The following is a 9365-nucleotide window of genomic DNA, read 5'->3' as shown; positions in this document are numbered from 1 at the left end:
AATAAGGACAGAGTGTATAACTTTAAAATGGAGATTGTATCACATTTGCTCGCCTTGGTCCAATCTCTGCTCTCTAACCCCACTTCACTTGAAGACAACACTTGATCTTCACTCCAGTAACTTCACTGGAGGGTTAAACCGGGGACAAATGGGGTGAGGGGAGTGGCTCCTTCCACTCGACCAACAACAGTTGAAACCGACAAGTTCTGCCAATCTCTGGGCCTCTGGGCCTTTTGCGTCCCTGACTGTCCCGCACTGTCCCTGCCAGGGGGCAAAGGGCAGTTAGACTGTACGAGAGGGCAGAGGGGCTCGGGCTGGCAGGGAGTCCGACTCCTGCTCCCCACATTTTGCAGCCCCAGTGAGGCATGACCAGAGTTCCTGGCAATGCTTCGTTCTTCTGATTGGGTTAACACCTCCGTCTGGGCTTTTTTTGCTCAGGTATTTTATTCCTGTTTTTTGAGAACCTCATCTGATGCAAACCCAAACTTCCCGAGCCAAAAGAAATTGGACGTGAGACTCGGAAGAAACAGAAAATAATACGAGCGGCGGAAGGCTGAGCTAACCAGACAGTGAAGTCATTCTACTCTCCTCATCCTCCTCCCAAAAAAGGGAAAAACACATTCGGTTTCACCTCTCCATCAGGTTCAGTGTTCATGCTCCTTGGATCCAGCGCCGAAAGCTCCTTCCCCTGTCTCCAGGTCAGCATTTCAGAAAAAAAATGTTTTTCCGAGTGTCCAAAAGAATTTTCTTTTGAGAAACACAAGTCAAAGGTCAAGGCCCAAAGTGCAGAGCACAAGCTTGATTGCAAAGTGTAAGAGTTCCCTCTACACTGTCCTGTCAAACACTCCCAGGGCAGGTACAGCATGGGTTAGATACAGAGTAAAGCTCCCTCTACACTGTCCCATCAAACACTCCCAGGGCAGGTACAGCATGGGTTAGATACAGAGTAAAGCTCCCTCTACACTGTCCCATCAAACACTCCCAGGGCAGGTACAGCATGGGTTAGATACAGAGTAAAGCTCCCTCTACACTGTCCCATCAAACACTCCCAGGGCAGGTACAGGGTTAGATGCAGAGTAAAGCTCCCTCTACACTGTCCCATCAAACACTCCCAGGGCAGGTACAGCATGGGTTAGATACAGAGTAAAGCTCCCTCTACACTCTCCCATCAAACACTCCCAGGGCAGGTACAGCATGGGTTAGATACAGAGTAAAGCTCCCTCTACACTGTTCCATCAAACACTCCCAGGGCAGGTACAGCACGGGTTAGATACAGAGTAAAGCTCCCTCTACACTGTCCCATCAAACACTCCCAGGGCAGGTACAGGGTTAGATACAGAGTAAAGCTCCCTCTACACTGTCCCATCAAACACTCCCAGGGCAGGTACAGCACGGGTTAGATACAGAGTAAAGCTCCCTCTACACTGTCCCATCAAACATTCCCAGGGCAGGTACAGCACGGGTTAGATACAGAGTAAAGCTCCCTCTACACTGTCCCATCAAACACTCCCAGGGCAGGTACAGCACGGGTTAGATACAGAGTAAAGCTCCCTCTACACTGTCCCATCAAACACTCCCAGGGCAGGTACAGGGTTAGATGCAGAGTAAAGCTCCATCTACACCGTCCATCAAACACTCCCAGGGCAGGTACAGCATAGGTTAGATACAGAGTAAAGCTCCCTCTACACTGTCCCATCAAACACTCCCAGGGCAGGTACAGCACGGGTTAGATGCAGAGTAAAGCTCCCTCTACACTGTCCCATCAAACATTCCCAGGGCAGGTACAGCATGGGTTAGATACAGAGTAAAGCTCCCTCTACACTGTCCCATCAAACACTCCCAGGGCAGGTACAGCACGGGTTAGATACAGAGTAAAGCTCCCTCTACACTGTCCCATCAAACACTCCCAGGGCAGGTACAGCACGGGTTAGATGCAGAGTAAAGCTCCCTCTACACTGTCCCATCAAACACTCCCAGGGCAGGTACAGCACGGGTTAGGGTACCAGGTGGATGGGTTTTGATGGGCACAATTGCCTCTTCTCATCCCATACTGATCTTGTGATATGCAGCACTCTTCCTGCTGGATTCGGGGTGGAAGCTGTTCCATTGCTCGAGAACCCAAGCTGATTCTCTCTCCCCTCCCCAGACAATACAGAAGTTGAAAGATTTTAAATGAAGGGTCGTGTTTCCCGTGGGGGAGGGGTGCCCTCACCCATCTGGAAGATGTTTTCATGGCCGTCACTGATTACACAGCTGGAAGTGAATGAGGTAAAGACGCTGGCTGGGATGAGTTCGGAGAAATGATTCACCTAATTACAGGGACAGCTCTCTTCCTGCCGACCAACATCAAAAGTGTTTTATTTAGAAGCGGTGATTTGTTCAGCCTGTGGGATCCTGTTGTCCTTGGGCTGGCTCCCTGATGCTGAAATATTGTCCCTGTATTCTGCCTCTCTGCAGGTCGCTGAGATAATTGCAGTGTTCCTGGTTGTTGGACATGCCCAAGAGTGCAGTGGACTACGTCACTCTCCAGCTTCTCTCTCTTTACTGACGCCTTGCTCGGTGCCTCCCCAGTGGCAGCCCATCTGCGCTGATGTGCTCACTGGGCAGGGAGTGGTGGGAAGGAGCCGGGAGCACTGTCATACCTGTCCTGTGAGCCTCTCTTCATGTGTGGACTTCGACAGCGAGTGTCGACTGCGCATTCAAGTAGAGAGGCCATCACAGTGGAATAGCCCATCCTGTTCACACTCGATGCCCAGCCACTCACTCTGTTGAGCAGGGGTGAGAGGATAGTGGACAGGAGCACGAATGCCGGGTGAATTACAGGCTATTGGAGGGGCGTTGGGTGTGTCTGTTGAGTTTATGGGTTCCTGTTTCCTGTGGACTGACTGCGTTATTCAGAAATCTGATTTGCACCATGGCTTTACACCCATTGCAATGGGGTCTGTTGCTCACTCCCCTCACCTCACCTCCCCCCTCGCTCTTTCCCTCCTTTCTCTGACTCCCACCCTGTCCACCTCTATCCTCCTCTTTCTTTCTCCTCTCCCTCCTCCCTCTGCCTCCCCCTCTCCTTCCCACTGCTTCCCTTCCTCTCCCTCTTTCATTGTCCCCCCTACCCCTCTCTCCCTCCCTCTCATTTCCTCTCTGTCTCCCTCTCCTCTGCTCTCTCCCTCCCACATTTCCCCTCTCCATCCCTCTACCTCCCTCCTTCCCTCCCTCCCTCACTCATGTACTCACTCCCTCTCCTCCACCACTCTCTCCTTTCTCTCTCTCCTTCCCTCTTTTTCCCTATTTCTACCTACCTTGTCCTCCCACTATTCCTCTCTCCCTCTCTCTCCCTAATCCTTCCCTCTATCTCTTCATCGCTCCCTCTCCGTTTCTCTCTCTCCCTCCCTCTGCCTCTTCCATATTCCTCCACTCTCGCTCCCTCCATCTTGTTCTCTGCCTTCTTCACTTGCCCCTCTCTCACCCCTTCCCTCTTTCTGTCCTTCACTTCTCCTCTCTCCTCTTTCCTGCCCTTTCTCTCCCTCCCTCACCTATTTCTCTCCACTTCCATCTTTTCCTCCTGCCCTCCTCCTCCTGCTCTCTCTTTCCCTCTTCTTCACTCCCTTTCTCTCCATCCCTCTCTCCATCAACCTCCCTCTCTCTCCCCCTCTCTCCATGTCCTCCTCCCTCTTTCTCCCACCCACTCTCCGTCTCTCCCCTCCCACCCTCTGTCTCTCTCTCTCTCTCTCTCTCCCTCTACCCACCCTCCCTCCGTCTCTCTCTCTCTGTCACTCCCCTCCCCACCCTCTGTCTCCTCCCCTCCCATCCTCTGTCTCTCCCCTCCCACCCTCTGTCACTCCCCTCCCACCCTCTGTCTCTCCCCTCCCACCCTCTGTCTCTCCCCTCCCACCCTCTGTCCTCTCGCTCTCCCTCTCTACCCACCCTCCCTCCGTCTCTCTCTCTCTTGCTCCCCTCCCCACCCTCTGTCTGTCTGTCTGTCTCTCTTCCCTCCCACCCTCTGTCTGTCTCTCTCTCTCTCCTCTCCCCTCCCACCCCTCTGTCTCTCCCCTCCCACCCTCTGTCTGTCTCTCTCCCCTCTCCCCTCCCACCCTCTGTCTGTCTCTCTCTCTCTCTCCCTCCCACCCTCTGTCTCTCCCCTCCCACCCTCTGTCTGTCTCTCTCTCTCCCTCTCCCCTCCCCACCCTCTGTCTCTCCCCTCCCACCCTCTGTCTGTTTCTCTCTCTCTCTCTCCCCTCCCACCCTCTGTCTCTCTCTCCCCTCTCCCACCCTCTGTCTCTCTCTCTCTTCTCCCCTCCCACCCTCTGTCTCTCCCCTCCCACCCTCTGTCTCTCTCTCTCTCTCTCTCCCCCTCCCACCCTCTGTCTCTCTCTCTCTCCCCTCCCATCCTCTCTCTCTTTCCCCCCCCCAATTCTTGTGTTGAGGTTTCTGGAGTAGGCAGAACACTTCTTGGCTCGGTGAATATGAAATGCCTGACGTGCCTGAAGCAGATCAGTGGCAGCATGGGAGCTTTCTGTGGGAGTGCAGCAGGCTGGAAGCCAGTAGTGGAAAAATAAGAGAGATGCCTTTCAGTAAGTGATTGACAGGACCGGGTGTGACAGTGACAGTGACGGGGCCGGGAGTGACAGTGACGGTGACGGGGCCAGGAGTGACGGTGACGGGGCCAGGAGTGACGGTGACAGGGCTGGGTGTGATGGTGACAGGTGTGACGGTGACAGTGACGGGCTGGGTGTGACGGTGACAGGTGTGACGGTGACGGGGCCGGGTGTGACGGTGACGGTAACGGGTGTGATGGGGCCGGATGTGACGGGGCCGGGTGTGACGGTGACAGTGACGGGGCCGGGTGTGACGGTGACGGTAACTGGTGTGATGGGGCCGGATGTGACGGGGCCGGGTGTGACGGTGACAGTGACGGGGCCGGGTGTGACGGTGACAGTGACAGGGCCGGGTGTGACGGGGCCGGGTGTGACGGTGACAGGTGTGACGGTGTCAGGGCCGGGTGTGACGGTGACGGTAACGGGTGTGACGGGGCCAGATGTGACGGGTCTGGGTGTGACGGTGACAGTGACGGGGCCGGGTGTGACGGTGACGGGAGTGACGGTGACGGGAGTGACGGTGTCAGGGCCGGGTGTGACGGTGACGGTAACGGGTGTGACGGGGCCAGGAGTGACAGTGACAGGGCCGGATGTGACGGGGCTGGGTGTGACGGTGACGGGAGTGACAGTGACGGGGCCGGATGTGACGGGGCCCGGGTGTGACGGTGACAGGAGTGACGGTGACGGGAGTGACGGTGTCAGGGCCGGGTGTGACGGTGACGGTAACAGGGTGTGACGGGGCCGATGTGACAGGGCCGGGTTGACGGTGACGGGAGTGACGGTGACGGGAGTGACAGTGACGGGGAGTGACAGTGACGGGGCCGGATGTGACGGGGCCGGATGTGACGGGGCCGGGTGTGACGGTGACGGGAGTGATGGTGACGGGAGTGACGGTGTCGGGGCCGGGTGTGACGGTGATGATAACGGGTGTGATGGGGCCGGGTGTGACGGGTCTGGGTGTGACGGTGACAGTGACGGGACCGGGTGTGACGGTGACAGTGACGGGACCGGGGTGTGACGGTGACAGTGACGGGACCAGGGTGTGACCGGGCCAGGTCGTGACGGTGACAGTGACGGGCCAGGTGTGACGGGGCCAGGTGTGACGGTGACAGTGACGGTGTGACGGGTCTGGGTGTGACGGTGACAGTGACGGGACCGGGTGTGACGGGGCCGGGCTGTGACGGGGCCGGGTGTGACGGTGACAGTGACGGGGCCGGGTGTGACCGGGCCCAGGTGTGACGGTGACAGTGACGGGGCCAGGTGTGACGGGGCCAGGTGTGACGGTGACAGTGACGGGGCCGGGTGTGACGGGGCCGGGTGTGAGGATCCCATTAACTGGATCTGTTTTATTTCTTTGCTCTTTTCCAGCCATTTTTCTCAATTTATTATGTTTATATTTGATAATTCATCAAAATGTCACTTCTCATCTTTCTTAAGGAAGGGGTCCTCCCACCTGTGGTCGTTAAGAAGAAATAACAATCACTCAAAAATACTTACTCCGCAGTCAGAGGGTCCGGGCCCCGGGGCCTCCCACAGCCTGTTTCAAAGCAACTTAGAAAATTGTCCGGCATTAGGTCACATGACACAGGATGGTGCAGGGTGACTAAGATGGAGAAGGAATCCTCCCCACCCCCGCTCCCCCCTCCCTCCCCACCCCCGCCCCCCCCTCCCTCCCCACCCCCGCTCCCCCTCCCTCCCCACCCCCGCCCCCCCTCCCTCCCCACCCCCGCCCCCCCTCCCTCCCCACCCCCGCCCCCCCTCCCTCCCCACCCCCGCCCCCCCTCCCTCCCCACCCCCGCCCCCCCTCCCTCCCCACCCCCGCCCCCCTCCCTCCCCACCCCCGCCCCCCCCTCCCTCCCCACCCCCGCCCCCCCCTCCCTCCCCACCCCCCGCCCCCCCTCCCTCCCCACCCCCGCCCCCCCCCTCCCTCCCCACCCCCTCCCTCCCCACCCCCGCCCCCCCCACCTCCCCACCCCCGCCCCCCCTCCCTCCCCACCCCCCGCCCCCCCTCCCTCCCCACCCCCGCTCCCCCTCCCTCCCCACCCCCGCTCCCCCTCCCTCCCCACCCCCGCTCCCCCTCCCCTCCCCACCCCCGCCCCCCCCTCCCTCCGTCCCCACCCCCCCTCCCTCCCCACCCCCGCCCCCTCCCTCCGTCCCCACCCCCGCCCCCCCTCTCCCTCCCCACCCCCGCCCCCTCACCTCCGTCCCCACCCCCTCCCTCCGTCCCCACCCCCCCTCCGTCTCCACCCCGCCCCCCCCTCCCCACCCCCGCCCCCCCCCTCCCTCCCCACCACCCGCCCCCCCTCCCTCCCCACCCCCCGCCCCCCCTCCCTCCCCACCCCCGCTCCCCACCTCCGTCCCCACCCACGCCCCCTCCCTCCGTTCCCCATCCCCAAATGTTTGCGATGTCACTGAATCGCGGTCATTAGTACAGTTTCTGTGAACACGAGAATGATAATCTCTGGCCTCTCTCTGTGCTTCTCTGAGTCAGTGGGGAGAGTGTTCCCTCTCTCTGTGCGATTGTGCCGTGTCTATCTGCTAGTGCGCCTCCTCCTGTGCTGTTTGCCCTGAGCCTGCTCGAGAGGCTGGGCTCTCACTCTCTCCCGACGTGCCTCTCTGAGCTGGACCCATTGCTCCAACACCAAGCTCTCGTGTCAGCTGCTGCCGAGCTGGTCCAGCTGTAGAATGCACTGAATCTTTGCAATAAATAAAATCAATACTAATGAGGGTGAAAAGTTAAACCCTCCCCTGTTTCTTCCTAAACTATAAAGTGGCCATTTTTTAAGACGATTTGTCAAAGATGAAGAAAGCCTCTTTGTTTGAGCCAGTGCCACAGTGGCCAGTCTTTTCGGAGTGCCACCCTCAGCAATCCCACAGTCCTACTCTTTAAGCAGATGAATGCAGCTCCTTGTCCAAGTGAAGGAGCCTCCAGGCCGTGGATCGGTGCTGCTTGCATAGCTCGTGTGGTGGGACAGCAGGACGGTGCGACAGTCAGCCTGTGTGTCGGGGAGGACTGAGCCCTCGATCTGTGTCTGCCGGAGCTGAGGGCTGATTGGGAACGCTCTTTGGGAATTGTTGCAGCACCTGTGTAAAATGTTCCTTTACTGGAAGAAACGGGGAGCGTACGAGCTGGAGAGCTTGCCGGCACTGGAGGAGCTCGATGGTCTCATCCCAGAGAGATATGTGTGGTCATCCACTCTGGACATCCTGGAGGAGTTGGAAGATGGTAGGAGCTGGCATCTTCCTCCATCGTTCTGTGGCAAGGAGCAGATTCACGGGGGAACGGCTGGTTTGGGTTTGGGGGCGGTCAGACTGACGACCTGTCAGTGACCGGGTATTTCTGTGGGTTGTGTGGTGTTTGGGTGCAGTGTGCTGCCTCAGAGCTGAGATCGTTGAGTTGATATTAGGGGTTCATCCTTTTAAGTCACATGATTTCTCAAACTGGGTGGTCGCCAAGTTGGAGTATAACTGCCCTCCATCTGTAGACTGTGGAGGTGATTCTCACGGTCAAATAGCTGCCTGCAAAGTGGCTCTGCTTTGTTCAGGACACAGTGCCACGCAGAGCAGTGCTGGACGGTGTGGAGAAACTAGGAGTGTCCACCTGCTAGTGCGCCTCCTCCTGGTTGGTGACTGAGTAACAGTGGATGACGCAGGGAGGACAGTCCAGCCCAGTATTTCCATCTGCAGGAGGATCAGATGTGGACAAGCATCTTCACTGAGAAGAGAATCATTTTCATATTTATATCTAGGTCCTGGCGACCAAGCTTAGAGTGGTTCGTGCCCCTCGCCCGTGAGTGGCTCGTGCCCCTCGCCCGCGAGTGGTTCGTGCCCCTCGCTCGTGCCTTGGGCCCCTCGCCCGTGAGTGGTTCGGGCCCCTCGCTCGTGCCTTGGGCCCCTCGCCCGTGAGTGGTTCATGCCCCTCGCCCGTGAGTGGCTCGGGCCCCTCGCCCGCGAGTGGTTCGTGCCCCTCGCCCGCGAGTGGTTCGTGCCCCTCGCTCGTGCCTTGGGCCCCTCGCCCGTGAGTGGTTCGGGCCCCTCGCTCGTGCCTTGGGCCCCTCGCCCGTGAGTGGTTCATGCCCCTCGCCCGTGAGTGGCTCGGGCCCCTCACTCGTGCCTTGGGCCCCTCGCCCGTGAGTGGTTCGTGCCCCTCGCCCGTGAGTGGTTCGTGCCCCTCGCCCGTGAGTGGCTCGGGCCCCTCGCCCGTGAGTGGCTCATGCCTCAGGCCCCTCCCCCTGGTTGAGCCAAAGCACAGTTGATTGTTGAAACCAAAATAGTAAAAGATCAGTATGGCTGAGATATTGTATCTTGGTCACCATAGTGTGAGCTGGGGGTCAGGGGTCAGGCTGGGGCTTGCGGATCAAAGGCTGTGACCCGGATTTGGGGGTCAGGGGTCAGGCTGGCGCCTGCGGGTCAGGGGCTGTGACCCGGATTCGGGGGTCGGGGGTCAGACCTCGTGCTGGCTAGTCCACATTATTCCTGGACTTTCACGGTCCAACTGTTGCATGAGACGAGGACCTCGGTGCTGTACCGGGAGAGATTCCTGTCATTCACCTGAGTTTCAAGCTACTGCCACAAGGAAAGACTTTTTCAGAAATGGAAAAGAATGTTTAAGCATCACCGGGGCCTCGGAGAACGGACAGACTGTAGTCACAGTGTTCTCTGACCATGGCCCAGAAATGGACAGACTGTAGTCACAGTGTTCTCTGACCATGGCCCAGAGAATGGACAGACTGTAGTCACAGTGTTCTCTGACCATGGCCCAGAGAATGA

The sequence above is a fragment of the Heptranchias perlo genome, chromosome 32, assembly GCF_035084215.1.
Source record: "Heptranchias perlo isolate sHepPer1 chromosome 32, sHepPer1.hap1, whole genome shotgun sequence".
Lineage (NCBI taxonomy): Eukaryota > Metazoa > Chordata > Chondrichthyes > Hexanchiformes > Hexanchidae > Heptranchias > Heptranchias perlo.
This window is presented reverse-complemented; position numbering follows the sequence as displayed.